Genomic DNA, 18,153 nt, shown 5'->3' on the forward strand with positions numbered 1-18,153 from the left:
ATGCTTCCTTGACCATGACACAAGGATTACAATCCCAATGACTTATCTTCCTTGATATTGACACAAAGATTACCAAGAGATTGCTAAAAGTTGCAAAGAAGCTACAAATCCCCTTTTTCAATATATAGGCATCACATGCCAAAGGTGATAGAATTCACAAGTGAATGAAACATAATAGAACAAAGTCTTCTCCTTGTTAGGGTTGTTCTCAATAAATTAGACATGGAGATAGTAGTTTCTTATGTTGAGTTGCCTCAACAGATGCACCACATAGCAATGCAATTGCTTACTTGTGACAAATCCCCTTAATGTAGGAGAGGGTGTGCATCAAAACATATATCTTCTAGTCTCAAGTTCCCAAGTGGATATGGGGATGAGATCCCTCAAGACAACTTGCCTTATTGGATGTGTCACTTAGTGAAAGTTAGTGACACATTCACTTAACTATATGAACTACTTCTATGAAACTTTCTATTAGGAGAATCAGATCACTTTCATTGATGGAAGAGTAGGGGAATGTTAGACTTATGCAAATTGCCCACAAACACACTATTCAAAAATATTGGACTTTCTCTCCTGCTTTGGACTTTTTTTTGGAGCATATCCTCTCCACTCAACTTCACCTACTGAGCTCAAAAATTGGGTTTTTTAGAGCACTAAATGGGTCACTTATATACAAATATGGCCTTATTAAGCTAAAAAGTCAAGTGGTGACCTCTAATAAAAAAAATATGGCTCAATAAAGCTGTAATTCCCAAACTTGTGCATGGTGCTCCCATCCAATAACTATAATAATAATAATAGCAGTCCCCTATCTCTAGTTTAATTTTAACACTATGCTGATAAAGTGAAAATATTACCATATGAAAAGAGTTTGTTGAATTTAACATATACGTGGTATCTATATACACCATTTTTTTGAAAGAAAAGAGTTTGTTGAATTCAATACATAAGTGGTGTATAGATACACCCTTTTTTTGAAAAACAAAGCATACAATACATTATCTTATTGGTGGTGTATAGATACACCATTTGTATGGGAAAAAGCATACAAAACATTATCTTATGCATCTGAATCTCATTCAGAGTCATCAGATTCATGTAATGTATTTGCACTTGATGGGTCAAGTCTTGCCAAATGATGTTTAATATGGACACAACTTGGATCAGGGATTGTGATACATTTTTCAACATTGTATCCATGCTTTTTTTTAAAACTTCGTGTCCTCGATGTCTAGCAATGAATAATGCTACTAGCTTCCACCTCTGTTAATCCCTCATTATTTGGAACCCATTCACATTTCTTTTGCAAGCATCCCTTATAGACCTAAATCCTAAATTATTAACCCTAAATACTAAAGCCAAAATCCTAACCCTAGAATATAACCAAAATTTAATGAATTTTATTGATTTGTGCGATATGTTTGATATATCCCCCAACCTGTTGCACGTGCAACAGGTTAAGGGTACAGCCAACCTTTTGCAAAAATCAAGAAATTTTCTTGATTTGTGCAACAGGTTGGATATACCCTCCAACCTGTTGCTCAAGCAATAGGTTGGGGATGCACCCCTAACCTGTTGCTTGAGCTACAGGTTGGGGGATATATCCAACTTGTTCCATAAGTCAAGAAATTTCTTGATTTGTGCAACAGGTTGGATATATCCAACCTGTTGCTTGCATAAGGTTGGATATATCCCCCAACCTATTGCTTGAGCAACAGGTTGGGGGACATATCCAACCTGTTGCACAAATTAAGAAAATTCCTTGATTTTTGCAATAGGTTGGGTGCACCAAGAAAATTCCTTGATTTTTGTAATAGGTTGGGGGCACCATTAACCTGTTCCACTTGCAACATGTTGGAGGATATATCAAACCTATTGCACAAATTGAAAAAAATCAATAAATTTTGGTTGTATTTTAGGGTTAGGGTTCAGGGTTAAGGATTTAGGGCTTAGGGTTTAAGATTTAGTGTTTAGGGTTTTGGGTTTATGATTATGGTTTTAAGGTTTAGGGTTTAGGGTTTAGGATTTAGGATTTAGGGTTTAGGATCTAGGATTTAGGGTTTAGGGTAAAGGATTTAGCATTTAGTGTTTAGGGTTTATGTTTATTATTTTAGGGTTTAGGATTTAGGTTTTTTAGGGTTTAGGATTTAGGGTTTAGTATATAAGGTTTAGAATCTAGGGTTTAGGATATAGAAATTAGGTTTTAGAATTTAAGGTATAGGGGTTAGGGTTTAAGGTTTAGGGTTTAGGGATTAGAATTGTTATATAAGTTTAAGAGCGTATATCGTATAGCTAAAGATTTAGAGAACTTTAAAATTTAAGATTTAGGGTGTAAGATTTAAGGTATATAGACTATATAAAATATGCATTCCAAAGTATTTAGTTTAGACATATATAGACTATATATTATATGCTTTTCAAAGTGTTTTATTTATATAAAATACTAGGTATGATCCTTTGCAAAGGATTTACTTTAAGTAATTATAAGACTTAGTCAAACTATCCTACTGATTAGGGACAAGCACATAGGCTAAAAGCACACTGATTCATATTTTCTTTCATTCATGTTGCATGGTGTATCAGAAGAAATGAAGAAGTATGTGTTACGAAATATTCAGAAGAAATACGTATTCCATATCATGGATTCATACCATGGATATCTGGTGGTTGCTAAAGTAGAAAAATGATATCCCAATGGATTCAATGATACTATAGTTTTGTGCAAAACCTTAAAGAAAGTTTAAGGCTTTTGCAAAGTATTATATACTGTAACAAAGATAAGCAAGTATGCTAAACCTCTTCCAGTCTATGGTTTTAAATACCTACCTTACAAATACATTCTCTAATTCTTGATTCTTTGACTAAAAGTATTATACACATGGAAGAAAAGCATACATGCTAAAAGCATGTATGTAAATTTTAATATTTTCTTATTTTTTAAATTAATTGAATTCTTTGATTGACTACCTTTTCAAAATTTAAAGGTTATTACTATATAATATACATGATTTTAAATGTTATTAATACATAATATTAATCATTTATATATTTATTTAAATTTATACAATAATTATATTATATTTATATTAGTTTTGAAGTTAATAATGTATATTTTAATTAAAACTAAAATTTAATATCTAGTTAATAGTAAGAAGAATATTGTAAAGATTTTTCATATTAACAACTAGCTTACAAATACATTCACTAATTCTTCATTGTTTAAAGAATAAGTATTATATAAAGCATATATGCTAGAGTATCTCTCTTTCAAAAATATTTTCATTGGTATATCTTTATAATTAATGTATTTTTTTGACTAACTATATTTTTGAATTTTTAAGGTTATTAGTATGTAAAGTATGCAATTTTAAATGTTATTAACATTAATATTAATAATATATATTTATATAATATTTATATAATAATTATATTAATTTATAGATTAACAATATATATATTTAGCAAAATTATATTTTAACATTAGCTAATAAAAAGTTATTATATTATGGAGTAAAAATATTATAAATGGATTTCTCATATTAATAAAGTGTTGTGAGAAGAGTTTTTGGAGAGATTTATGGTTAAATTTTGTCTTGAAGTTGTTGCGTACACAATAGGTAGGGAGGTTTAAGTGGGTTTAAGGTTAAGAGAGAAATTTGTAATAGATTGTTTTCTAATTTATTGTTTTTTGAAAAATTGTTGCATGCCCAATAGGCTGGGAGAGTTTGAGTTTGAGAGAAATGTGTGACAATAGGTTGTGAGAGTTTGAGGTAGAGATGGAAATTTGTGAGAAAAAGGATTTAATGCAAAAGATGGTTTTTTGAAGTTGTTGCATTTGCAATAGGTTGAGAGATTTTTAGTTTTGTCAAAAAAATTGAGGAAACAGGTTTTTGAGAAAAGAATCAGATTTGAAAAAAAATTCAAAATTTCAAAGACTTGATTCTTAGAAGTTCTTGCATACACAATAGGTTGGAAATGAACTCACCTCTTGCAACATTTTGAAAATTTTGAGAATCCTACAACAGGTTGATGAGAGGAGAGAAGCGTGGAGTGCGAAAGAATGAACTTTGAATCAAAGAGAGAATGAAGAATGTTCTACTTATAGTGAACCTAAAAGAACTAAAAAAACCTAAAAAAACTAAAAAAAGCTGATGACCTAAAAGCTACCCATTTCCTATAAAACTCTACTTCTCCTCATTCTCTCTCATAACTTTCCTCAAGCTCCTCCTCCACCTCCCCACCCAGGTACCCCCTCCCCTCCCTTCAGCTCTCCTCCCGCTTCCCATCCCCTCTCCCTCTTCCTTCTTCCTGTTCCTTCTATTCTCCCTCTCACCCTTCCTCCAGCCTGTCCTCCTCTCCCTTCTCTCCCTCCCTCCCCTTCCACTTTCGGTGATGAATCCTCTCCCTCCTCTCCCTCCCTCCCCTTCCCCTTCTAGGCGACCTTTTGTTTTTGGAGAGACAGGGGCTTGGAGGTGAGGCGGCACTGGCGAGGGAGGGGCTATGGCTTGGGTGGCACTGGCGAGGCCCGAGGGAGGGGGAGCAAGACTTGGGGGGAGGGGTTAGCGAGGGTGACACTAGGAGGCGAGGCGGGGGAGAGGGGATGTGTAGAGCGGGAGAGAGGTCGCAAGGTGGGGGGGGAGGCTTGCCGGGTACATAGTTTCAATGTAAACAAGGATGTGGCAATGCAACCTATTGAGGAAATGAAGACATGTTCTTGAATAAAAGCACTATGAAAGGCAAGAGGCAAGGCAAGAAGTTGATTAACCCCCCCTGAACCTGTTGCACGCCCAACAGGTTTTGGGGGGGTTAATCAATTTTCCCTAAGCCCTAAGCCCCAAGGGAGGGGGCTTGTTGCACATGCAATAAGTTCCGAGGGGGTTAATCCCCTCCCCTTAAGGGACACAGGGGCTTGAAAGGGCTCAAATTAAAAAAAAATAAATAAAAGTAAAATTAAAATTTTTTAATTAAAAAAGGAAATTTAAATAAATAAAAAAAATTTAAAAAAAAATAAATTCTTTTATTTATGTTTATAAAATATTTTGAATTAAATTATTTAGATTAAAAAATAGTATCTAGAAATATAAAAATATAATTTAAAAAATATATTTTAACTTTTAAAAATTTAATTAATTTTTAATTTTTAATATTTAAATATTTAATTAGTAAAATTTTCAATATTTTTAGTTTGAAAATCATTGTAATTCTCATTTTTTATTTTTGATTGCTTTGCAGAAAACTATGGCTTCGAGTTTTGGTTCCAAGGTGTCTTTCAAATACCTTGAACATGCTTGGTATTTTCTGGAGCACAAATCAAAGTGTTTTTTGGTGATCACTATCGAGAATGTATCAAGCGTGAAATATTCTCCAGAGGTAGTAAGAAATGGTGGCATGGTCTCAACCATCAACATTAAAGAAAACAATTTGATAGAGTTTGTGTGCAAAGGGAAGAGTGACGATGTGGTCTACAAGTTACGAGTTACACACACAAGCACTTCTTGAAGCCCTTACCAAATTCAATTGAAGGATCCCAAGAATTACTTAGTGCCTTGGAAGCATTGAAGAAAATGTGGGATGCATTTCCAAGAAGTGGTGGTGTACCTTCAGCAGTTATAAGTATGCCATCTATAACATGTAGCCCCGAAGTTGTACTGCCAATATCTATGGCGATAACTATGGTATCTCCTGCAAGAGTAACTACAATATCTGCGGTAGTAACTACAGTATCTCCAATTGTACCTACACCATCGATTGCTGCAACTACAAGAATAAGAAGGAGTAGATTCAAGTTCCATAGCTATTCCCAGAAAGAGAGCCAAATAACTCCTACTCCATGTGCAGATCGTTCAAGTGCAGGTTATTTAAAACCAAGGTAAAAATTGGATAGTGATGATCAGGAGGAGCCGCAAGAAGAAGATACAAGTCTCGCAAACTTTTTTATAAGTGTGGCACACTTACATCCTCTAGAGGATGAGGGGTACATTTGGGGACTTTCACAATTCAGTGTGGCCACAATACTTATTGATCCAGCTTCGTTGTTCACAAAGCAAAGAAAGCTAGATAAGACATTTGCATGCAAATTGTATGAAGATATGAGGAAAACAAAAACTCTAGTTGCCACTAATATCACTCTTTGTCCTACGGCATTTAAGAGACTTTAGAAGTACAAGGGTAATAGAGGGACGTGTACACGAGAAGCAAGGAGAGAATAACTCATGCAGATTTTACACCCAGTCCTTGTATGTGTGATCATAGCAACTCGAGAAGAGCCACTGTGGACCATCACACAATGGTGGTAGCTTGTTGCAGTAGTTTCTTCAGATTCTGCCAATGGACAAGGGCAGGTTCACACGCTACTTCCACCATGTTATAAGAGGAGGAGCGGATCTAATGGCCACAACAAGTGTTGAAAGTTCACGCTCAACATCATGTGATCATGTGTGCACAGCACCATCACGTGATCATATGTGCATAGCACTAACCTTATAGAGTGCTATAAAGGAAAGGGTCAGATCCCCTAACCCTAATCCTAAAAGGGTTTGTATATATTCTATTTTTTCAACTAAATCTAGTGTATAGTTAGTCATTTGTGGTGTGCTCTCAAGCTGTGCCCTCTCTCCTCATCTCCACTCTTCTCTGAGATTGAATGTTCTCTTCCGTGAGAGACTTCCGTTCATGTGATAGAAAATTTCCATCATTTGAGAGAGAGTTTATTTGAGTGTTTCTTGAGTTCAGAGAAAAGAGATATTGCAGAGACTATTGAGAGTTTGAGATTTGAGAGAAACGAGAGATTTCAGAGAATATTGAGAGTTTGTGAGGTTTTTCATGTGAGAGAGAATAGAGAGATTGGTCCTTGTACTATGTGAGCAGACCTTCTGAAACGGACCTCCACCATAGTCAGTGCCTAAGGCACTCATCATCTTATCCTACTGCTGCGACTCCAGCTCCCGTGCAAAGGCTAATGACTCCTACGACAAAGCATACGCTCTCTGTGCAATGAACCACAGATAGCCCAGGCTCTCTAGCAGCTTCTACTACCAAGCCTCACCTACGCTTCTACTACAATAGCGACATAGCATAGTGCCAGCCAATAGCCTCACTTGCGACTCCTACTGGAACTCCTATGGATGACAACGACTCTCCTACATAGCTCGCACCCACTGCATTGACCGTCTGACCTAACGGGCCACTACTGACTACCTACGGCCAGCCTCTCCAGCAAGATCAACGGGTGCACATGCAGATCTACAGCTCTGCAACTCATGTAGCAAGCCTCCCACGATAGATGCCTAAAGCACGTAATGGCCATGACCCTGCAAAGAGACTAAAGCTGTGCAACCACAGGCTCCCAACCAACCACTCCAAATGCAAGCTCCTAGCTGTTTCATCACTAGACGGCTGACCAGACTCCATTAGGGAAGTGCCGCTTTTCATAAACAGCGACTCAGAGCCCATAGCGGCAATAGAGTTGCAAGCGACTCTCTTCACTAGCTCTCAGCCTCAACGGGATACTGGATCTCCTAGCTCCTTCCACAAGCAACAACAGCTACCTTCCACAACAGTCTTTGCGGCTCTCAAAACGATCTTACAAGCTTCTAAGCTCTGATGATATGACCAGAACCAATGGGCACCCGCGAGCTTCTCATTCAATGACCCTGCTCCTTCCATGCCCACGACCGGATCTCCAAAAAGCTCAGCACGCCTCACCAAGCTCCCTCGACTCATGTGACGCTTCAACGCATGGCTCCCGGCTCCTGCAGCAATAGAAATATGTAGGAATGGAATCCACCAGATTTCATCAGAATCTAGAAGATTTCAAAGCTCTATTCATCTGACATGTGGCGGATAAGGGGCTCACTAACCTGAGCCGTCTCAACCATAGGTCAAAAACGTCTTGGGTTAGTTGAGGTCTGGAGTTTGCCACATGGCAACCTTATCTCTGAAGCTACCACATCATCATCTTATCCATAGTGCCACATCATTAGTCCACATCAGCACTGACATGTCATCATTGCCATGTCACCTTGCTGACATCATCATTTGTGCCACCTTAGTAGTGCCACCTCAGCTATCCAATCAGCACTGACCTCTGCAGGCACACACAGTGCTCCACATTCACTTCATGTGACCACCCTTGCCACCTCAGCATAGGGCTTCTCAGGCACACCTCTTCCTAGGCACAGTGCCACATCACACTGCATGTGACTCACAGTGACACATCATCATTGAGCACATTTGCTCTCCTTTGCCCCTCCACCTAGATCGAGTCGTATCTCTTGATCCAGGAAGAATTTGAGGGTGCCCCAAAAAGGAAAGTCGCTCATTTTTTCATGCTCTACATGCTTGTCCCATCATGCACACATTTCGGTGCAAGTTACACTCACATTTGAGCCTCATAGACAAAACCACTTCCTTCACGCACATTTGCCTCTACATCAACGCATCTGACCCATCACGGAAAAAGAACAAAAGAAAAGGAATTATTTGCTATTCTTTCATCGATCGACGGTTGGTTTAGATCTAAATCAGAGTAGAGTAGATCGCCATAGAGGGGACACTTTGAATTTCCCCAGGTTGCCAATCTAAGCCATGCTCGAAATTCCCAACTAGTATGTACTCGAAGTCAGTCCATACGCTCACATATGGTTTCACATCATTACATTACCTGAAACCTTACGTTCATTAGTTCAGTGAGTAGACTTGAGAGTTCAGAGGCATTACAGATTGTTTCAGTGGCAGATAGCATTTGATTTCACACACACATGCCACCATTGTAAAGCCTATTCAGCTATCTCACGGCATCGTACACATCATTTTAGCCTTGTAAAGCCTCTTGGCTATTCTCGACATCATTGCCACAAGCCTTGTAATACAGATCAGATTTTATATATTGCAGTTCTATCTTCATCGACGGTACAGAGATTTCACTTGGCATAGACATTGTATTTGTAGTTGATTCATACAGAGATTTTCACGACACTTTTGAGTACATTTCTTGCACCATGTCTACGACTAGCAACCTCAATCTAGAGGCATCTGCTAAGTTAGACAACTCTAATTACGGTACATGGAAATACTGAATGGAGACCATTCTTGTACTTTAGGACAAATGCGAGTATGTTGATGGGTCTACACCTAGACCATTGGACAATCTAGCCACCAGTAGCTCTACTCCATCTGTTGTCACAGTACCAGCAACGGGATCTACAACAGCACCTAAATCTACACAAATAGTTTTTGCACCAGTAGTAGATCCTGCCCTTGCCCGAGCTCAGGCAGAATGGGATAAGAAAGACAAGTATCCCTATCACCTGATCAAGCAGAATGTGCAAGATGTCATGCTAGGACATCTCAACATAATCAAAACATTGAAAGAAGCATGGGATATGTTTGCCGCTCTCTACGAGTCTAAAAACACATCCAAGATTCTTACCCTGAGAAAGCAGATCAACCAGAGTTTCCGCAACAATGGTAAAACCGGTCATGCTTATGTACTCCGCATAAAAGACTACAACAATTAACTTGCAGTAGTAGGAGAGACTATGAACCCCATAGAAATGGTTCAAGTCTGATGGATTTGTAACTCACATCTGACCACCTTGCAGTAGCCAAAGGATCATGGCACCAAGGGGAGGTGTTGAGAGTTGTGGTGCCATGAGCACATATAGAGCAAAGGTATGAGTAAAGGGTAAGCTGCCACATGGCATGGAGGAGATATCCCACATGTGAGCAAGCATATGGATGTAAGTACCCTCACCTATAAAAAGGAGGTTCATTTGAAGTAATATCAATCAAGCACTTTGCACTATCTCACGATTCTCTTTATGAGTCCAAGCTAATCTATCTTGGAACCTATTTGACTTGAGGTACATGTCATGAACACTCTCTTCATCATGTTTGAACTTAGGTTGCATCCTCCTTAGATTAGTGTTGTATTAGGATGTTGTCTCATGACTAGAAGAGCTCAATCCCCTGATTTCTCAAGGTATCAGAGCCAGGTCTAGCTATTCTTGATTAGTTGTAGAGACACCATAGGTTCTCATGCTTTCTGTTGAATAATCTTGCACTCTATTTAGAAATTTTCGTTCATATGTTTGAGAGCTAGAGAATGTCCTAGTCGAGTCTAGTCTATTGTGAGAGACATTGGAGTCTTCATTGAGGCAAAGAGACTCAGAGAAGCCTTTCTATTTGTTAGAGTTCTAGTCTTTTATCCTTTTTTGTTCACCACCCAGCTAAAAGACCTTGCAAGAACCTAGTTAAGCAATCAAGCAAGTCCCAGAGTGCCAACTCCAAAAGTAGAGACACGAGTTCTAGTGCTAAACTAATACTCAATGCAAGGAAGGCAGCACGGGATTCAGATGCAGCAAGACCCCAAAGCTTTAAAGCCAAACGCTTCTGCAATGCTCACCTCTGTTAACAACGAACAACAACTGCATCTTCTACACGACCTAGCAACCCCAGCAGCAGTGACTCCTTTTGGTTTTTTCTTCGTTGCAGCAGCTACGGTAGCCAAGAGCTCCTTTTCCATTGTTGGATAAACTACTGCAGTGGCTTGGCAAGAAGTCCTGTCGTTCCAAACTCCGTATGAGTTTGAGACAGAGTAGCCGACGTTCTTTGTACCTCCTTCATTTGCAATGCTCTCAGCAGTCACCCACCCTCTTCTATGACTTATGCTGCAACTCCTACTAGAGCTTTGTAGCCAACATCTAAGGCCAACATCACCAACTGCCGCCATCCAACAACACTAAGCGCATGCTTCAATGACTCTAGCTATGGTGGACTGCAGCAACAACCATTGCTAGGCAGCCAATGCTATCTGCCGCCAATGCAAAGGGACACATAGCCAGTGACCACCACGCCTCAATGAGTCCTCAAACAACCTCCTAGTGCACGTACTTGCATTAGCAACTTCCCACGTGAAAGTAGCGTAGAAGGTAGCGCTAAGCTACACATATGTTTGTGAAGATAGAAGGAGAGTCAACGCTTTTGAAGAGCCGAGGCAATTTGACATCTTCATTGTTGCGAGGATGCTCCTGAGCTCAAGAACAAAGTAAGTTTAACATTCAAATAACTCAATCGTCATAGCTAAGTAGGACTTCATGCACTCTTCAGGCACCAGTAGGCGAGGTTTCCGATTCAAGCCTCTGTAAGCAGATGAACTGCTTGCAATTCGCATCGTCGCTATTGGAAAGAAGCTCTTCTCATTCTTCTCTAAGGTTATAAACCTTAAGACACGTGGCATCAGATGTCAAAGACATGTGGCAGGATAAGATTAAACCTTGGTTAAGTTCATCTGCCAAGGTGTGCAACGATAAGGACACATGGCAGATAAGGTTGGTCAAGTAACTGTGGTAAAGATTAACCATGGTTACGTTTAGGATAAGGATTGGTTAATATGCCACATCATCTACAATGCCACCTAAGCACAGTTTGGAATTCAGCATGTGAATCCTTGTGCCACATCATTAAAGGCCTTCTTCTTCACAGAATCTTCAACAAGGCGTAACTTGCAATCCAAGAAGAATTTGGACATGCTCCAAAAAGAAAAAGTGATTGTCCATTTGAGCTCTACGCGCTTGTAAGATGAGAATCATTGTTAGCAATTAGACACTACCAATATTGAAAAAAATAAATTGGTAAGACCTTTGCAACAAATGACAAACCAAAGCATGAATGCACACATTATTGTCATAAGCATGCCAAAAGCGCAAGTGTATGAGATGACCATAGCATGAAGCATGGCATCCACACATAAGGCATCAAGGCACATGGAAGAACAAAGTATCATGCATGAAGCTACACAAGGAAGAAGATTGCAGATTGAAGAATCAACAGGTCAACTACACAGCATCGTCATCAAGCCATGAGCCAAAAGGTGACATTAATGGAATGTATTGAGAAACAAAAACCTTGCCATCCTTGCCTATATTTTGTAAATCAAGCCTGACCACCTGAGAGTAGCTATGAAAGCACCCAGGGGAGGTATTGACATGTAAAAACCACACTTGACCACCTTAAGTAGCAATACATGCACTAAGGGGAGGTGATGGATTTGTAACTCACATCTGACCATATGCACTAGCCAAAGGATCATGGCATTAAGGGGAGGTGTTGAGAGTTATGGTTCCATGAGCACATATGGAGCAAAGGTATGAGTAAAGGGTAAGCTGCCACATGGCATGGAGGAGATATCCCACATGTGAGCAAGCATATGGATGTAAGTACCCTCACCTATAAAAGGGAGGTTCATTTGAAGTAATATCAATCAAGCACTTTGCACTATCTCAAGATTCTCTTTATGAGTCCAAGCTAATCTATCTTGGAACCTAATTGACTTGAGGTACATGTCATGAGCACTCTCTTCATCATGTTTGCACTTAGGTTGCATCCTCCTTAGATTAGTGTTGTATTAGGATGTTGTCTCATGACTAGGAGAGCTCGATCCCCCGATTTGTCATGGTATCAGAGCCAGGTCTAGCTCTTCTTGATTAGTTGTAGAGACAACATAGGTTGTCATGCTTTCTCTTGAGTAATCTTGCACTCTATTTAGAAATTTCCGTTCATATGTTTGAGGGCTAGAGAATGTCCTAGTCGAGTCTAGTCTATCGTGAGAGACATTGGAGTCTTTATTGAGGCAAAGAGACTCATAGAAGCCTTTCTATTTGTTAGAGTGCTAGTCTTATATCCTTTGTTGTTCACCACCCATCTAAAAGACCTTGCAAGAACCTAGTTAAGCAATCAAGCAAGTCCCAAAGTGCCAATTCGAAAATAGAGACACGAGCTCTAGCGCTAAACTAATACTCAATGCAAGGAAGGCGGCACAGGATTCATATGCAGCAAGACCCCACAGCTTCAAACCCAAAACCCTTCTACAATGCTCGCCTCTGTTAACAATGAACAACAACTGCATCTTCTACACGACCTAGCAACCCCAGTAGCAGCGACTCCTTTTGGTTTTTTCTTTGTTGCAGTGGCTATGGCAGCCAAGAGCTCCTTTTCCATTGTTGGATAAACCACCGCAGCGGCTTGGCAAGAAGTCTTGTCGTTCCAAACTCCGTATGAGTTTGAGATGGAGCAGCCACTGTTCTTTGTACCTCCTTCATTTGCAAAGCTCTCAGCAGTTGCCCACCTCTGCTATGACTTCTGCTACAACTCCTACTGGATCTCTGTAGCCATCATCTAAGGCCAGCATCACCGGGCCGCCGCCATCCAACAACACTAAGGTGCATGCTTGAATGACTCTAGCTACGGCGGACTGCATCAACAACCATTGCCAGGCAACCAATGCTATCTGCCTCCAATGTAAAGGGACACATAGCCAGTGACCACCACGCCTCAGTGACTCCTCAAACAACCTCCCAGCCCACGTACTTGCATTAGTAGCTTCCCACGTCAAAGTAGCATAGAAGGTAGAGCTAAGCTACGCGTATGTTTGTGAAGATAGAAGGAGAGTCAACCCTTTTGAAGAGCTAAGGCAATTTGACGTCTTCACTGTTGCGAGGATGCTCCTGAGCTTGAGAACAAAGTAAGTTTAACATTCAAATAACTCAGTTATCGTAGCTGAGTAGGACTTAACGCACTCCCCAAGTACCAATAGGCAAGGTTTTCGATTCGAGCCTCTGTAAGTAGATGAACGGCTTGCAATTCGCATCGTCGCTATTGCAGAGAAGCTCTTCTCATTCTTCTCTAAGGTTATAAACCTTAAGACACATGGCATCAGATGTCAAAGACATGTGGGAGGATAAGATTAAACCTGGTTAAGTTCATCTGCCAGGGTGTGAAAGGATAAGGACACATGGAAGATAAGGCTGGTCAAGTAACTGTGGTAAAGATTAACCATGGTTATGTTTTGGGTAATGATTGGTTAATATGCCACATCATCTACAGTGTCACCTAAGCAAAGTTTGGAATTCAGCATGTGAATCCTTGTGCCGCATCATCAAAGGCCCTCTTCTTCACAGAATCTTCGAGAAGGCGTAACTTGCAATCCAAGAAGAATTTGGACACGCTCCAAAAAGAAAAAGTGATTGTCCATTTGAGCTCTACGCGCTTCTAAGATCAGAATCATTGTTAGCAATTAGACACTACCAATATTGAATGAAATGAATTGGTAAGACCTTTGCAACAAATGACAAATCAAAGCATGAATGCACACATTATTGTCATAAGCATGCCAAAAGCGCAAGTGTATGAGATGACCATAGCATGAAGCATGGCATCCACACAAAGCATCAAGGCACATGGAAGAACAAAGCATCATGCATGAAGCTACACAAGGAAGAAGATTGCAGATTGAAGAATCAACAGGTCAATTACACAACATCGTCATTAAGCCATGAGCCAAAAGGTGACATCAATGGAATGTATTGAGAAATAAAAACCTTGCCAACCTTGCGTATATTTTGTAAATCAAGCCTGACCACCTGAGAGTAGCTATGAAAGCACCCAAGGAGGTATTGACATGTAAAAACCACACTTGACCACCTTACATAGCAATACAAGCACTAAGGGGAAGTGATGGATTTGTAACTCACATCTAACCACCTTGCACTAGCCAAAGGATCATGGCATTAAAGGGAAGTGTTGAGAGTTGTGGTGCCATGAGCACATGTAGAGCAAAGGTATGAGTAAAGGGTAAGCTACCACATGGCATGGAGGAAATATCCCACATGTGAGCAAGCATATGGATGTAAGTACCCTCACCTATAAAAGGGAGGTTCATTTGAAGGAATATCAATCAAGCACTTTGCACTATCCTAAGATTCTCTTTATGAGTCCAAGCTAATCTATCTTGGAACCTAATTGACTTGAGGTACATGTCATGAACAGTCTCTTCATCATGTTTGCTATTAGGTTGCATCCTCCTTAGAATAGTGTTGTATTAGGATGTTGTCTCATGACTAGAAGAGCTCGATCCCCCAATTTGTCATGGGATCAGAGCCAGGTCTAGCTCTTCTTGATTAGTTGTAGAGACACCATAGGTTCTCATGCTTTCTCTTGAGTAATCTTGCACTCTATTTAGAAATTTCCGTTCATATGTTTGAGAGATAGAGATTGTCCTAGTCGAGTCTAGTCTATCGTGAGAGACATTGGAGTCTTCATTGAGGCAAAGAGACTTAGAGAAGCCTTTCTATTTGTTAGAGTGCTAGTCTTGTATCCTTTGTTGTTTACCCCCCAGCTAAAAGACCTTGCAAGAACCTAGTTAAGCAATCGAGCAAGTCCCAGAGTGCCAACTCCAAAAGTAGAGACACGAGCTCTAGCGCTAAACTAATACTCAATGCAAGGAAGGTAGCATGGGATTCAGATGCAGCAAGACCTCATAGATTCAAAGCCAAACGCTTCTGCAATGCTCGCCTCTGTTAACAATGAACAACAACTGCATCTTCTACATGACCTAGCAACGCCAGTAGCAATGACTCTTTTGGTTTTTTCTTTGTTGCAGCAGCTACGGCAGCCAAGAGCTCCTTTTCCATTGTTGGATAAACCACTGCAGTGGCTTGGCAAGAAGTCCTGTCGTTCCAAACTCCTTATGAGTTTGAGATGGAGCAGCCAATGTTATTTGTACCTCCTTCATTTGCAACGCTCTCAGCAATCACCCACCCTCTGCTATGACTTCTGCTGTAACTCCTACTGGGTCTCCGTAGCCAACATCTAAGGCCAGCATCACCGGGCCGCCACCATCCAACAACACTAAGGCGCATGCTTCAATGACTCTAGCTATGGCAGATTATAGCAACAACCATTGCTACGCAACCAATGCTATCTGCCTCCAATGTGAAGGGACACATAGCCAGTGACCACCATGCCTCAATGACTCCTCCAACGACCTCCCAGCCCATGTACTTGCATTAGCAGCTTCCCGCCTCAAAGTAGCATAGAAGGTAGTGCTAAGCTACACGTATGTTTGTGAAGATAGAAGGAGAGTCAACCCTTTTGAAGAGCCGAGGTGATTTGACATCTTCACTATTGGGAGGATGCTCCTGAGCTCGAGAACAAAGTAAGTTTAACATTCAAATAACTCAATTGTCACAGCTGAGTAGAACTTCACGCACTCCCCAAGCACCAGTAGGCGAGGTTTCCGATTCGAGCCTCTGTAAGCAGATGAACTGCCTGCAATTCACATCATCACTATTGCAGAGAAGCTCTTCTCATTCTTCTCTAAGGTTGTAAACCTTAAGACACATGGCATTAAATGTCATTGAAACGATAAGCTTAAACCTTGGTTAAGTTCATCTGCCAGGGTGTGCAAGGATAAGGACACATGGAAGATAAGGCTGATCAAGTAATTGTGGTAAAGATTAACCATGGTTACATTTAGGATAAGGATTGGTTAATATGCCACATCATCTACAGTGCCAGCTAAGCACAGTTTGGAATTCAGCATGTGAATCCTTGCGTCACATCATCAAAGGCCCTCTTCTTCATAGAATCTTCGACAAGGCATAACTTGCAATCCAAGAAGAATTTGGACATGCTCCAAAAAGGAAAAATGATTGTCCATTGGAGTCTACGTGCTTGTAAGATCAGAATCATTGTTAGCAATTAGACACTACCAATATTGAACGAAATGAATTGGTAATACCTTTGCAACAAATGACAAATCAAAGCATGAATGCACACAATATTGGTAAAAGCATGCCAAAAGCAAAGTGTATGAGATGACCATAGCATGAAGCATGGCATCCACACATAAAGCATCAAGGCGCATGGAAGAACAAAGTATCATGCATGAAGCTACACAAGGAAGAAGATTGCAGATTGAAGAATCAACAGGTCAACTACACAGCATCGTCATCAAGCCATGAGCCAAAAGGTGACATCAATGGAATGTATTGAGAAACAAAAACCTTGCCAACCTTGCCTATATTTTGTAAATCAAGCCTGGCCACCTGAGAATAGCTATGAAAGCACTTAGGGGAGGTATTGACATGTAAAAACCACACTTGACCACCTTAAGTAGCAATACATGCACTAAGGGGAGGTGATGGATTTGTAACTCACATCTGACCACCTTGCAGTAGCCAAAGGATCATGGCACCAAGAAGAGGTGTTGAGAGTTGTGGTGCCATGAGCACGTGTAGAGCAAAGGTATGAGTAAAGGGTAAGCTGCCACATGGCATGGAGGAGATATCCCACATGTGAGCAAGCATATGGATGTAAGTACCCTCACCTATAAAAGGGAGGTTCATTTGAAGTAATATCAATCAAGCACTTTGCACTATCTCAAGATTCTCTTTATGAGTCCAAGCTAATCTATCTTGGAACCTAATTGACTTGAGGTACATGTCATGAGCACTCTCTTCATCATGTTTGAACTTAGGTTGCATCCTCCTTAGATTAGTGTTGTATTAGGATGTTGTCTCATGACTAGGAGAGCTCGATCCCCCGATTTGATCCTCCTTAGATTAGTGTTGTATTAGGATGTTCTCATGACTAGGAGAGCTCGATCCCCCAATTTGTCAAAGTCATTCTCAATGGACTAGGAGAGGGATGCAAGAATCTAGTCCAGAGTATTGCCATCCACGGCAAATTCCAACAATGGAAGAACTTCAATCAGTCCCACTTGGTGAAGATCTCAGGACTCAAGCTATTCAAGCATGTAAAGGTGATTCTAATGATCAGGCATTCACAGCTTCAGACAGAAGCAAAGGCAAAAAGGCCGAGGTAGATCATACCAGAAAAGTGGTCATCGTCAACAAAATCAAAGTCAGCATTAACATCAGCATTAGCATCATCCTTAGCCACAGCAGAATCAGCAAAGAGGAAATCATTCCAATCGAAGAAGATTCCAAGGACGAGGGAATGCGTCCACCAATTTGTCAAACTTTTAGTGCAACTACTGTCACAAGTTTGGACACTATGAAAGAGATTGCTGCAAGAAGTAGTACGACCAAGGCAATCAATCCAACAGTAATCAAGGGAATTTTCGAGGCAGAGGAAATCATCATGGTGGACATTCTAGTCACAGTCATTTTGCAAATGGACATGGAAATATGTTTCTTGCAAGCGAGGAATTGCATCAGACTGATACAGTGTACCTAGACACTGATTTCAATCCCAAATTGGATTATAGCTATCAAGTCGACCAAGTGGAATAGGATCCTTGGTACATCGATAGCGATGCGTCATCCCACATGACAAATCATTAGGAAG

Source organism: Dipteris shenzhenensis, chromosome 10 (assembly GCF_047967505.1).
Source record: "Dipteris shenzhenensis isolate YYH24624 ecotype China chromosome 10, Dip_SZ_1.0, whole genome shotgun sequence".
In the NCBI taxonomy this organism is placed as follows: Eukaryota; Viridiplantae; Streptophyta; class Polypodiopsida; order Gleicheniales; family Dipteridaceae; genus Dipteris; species Dipteris shenzhenensis.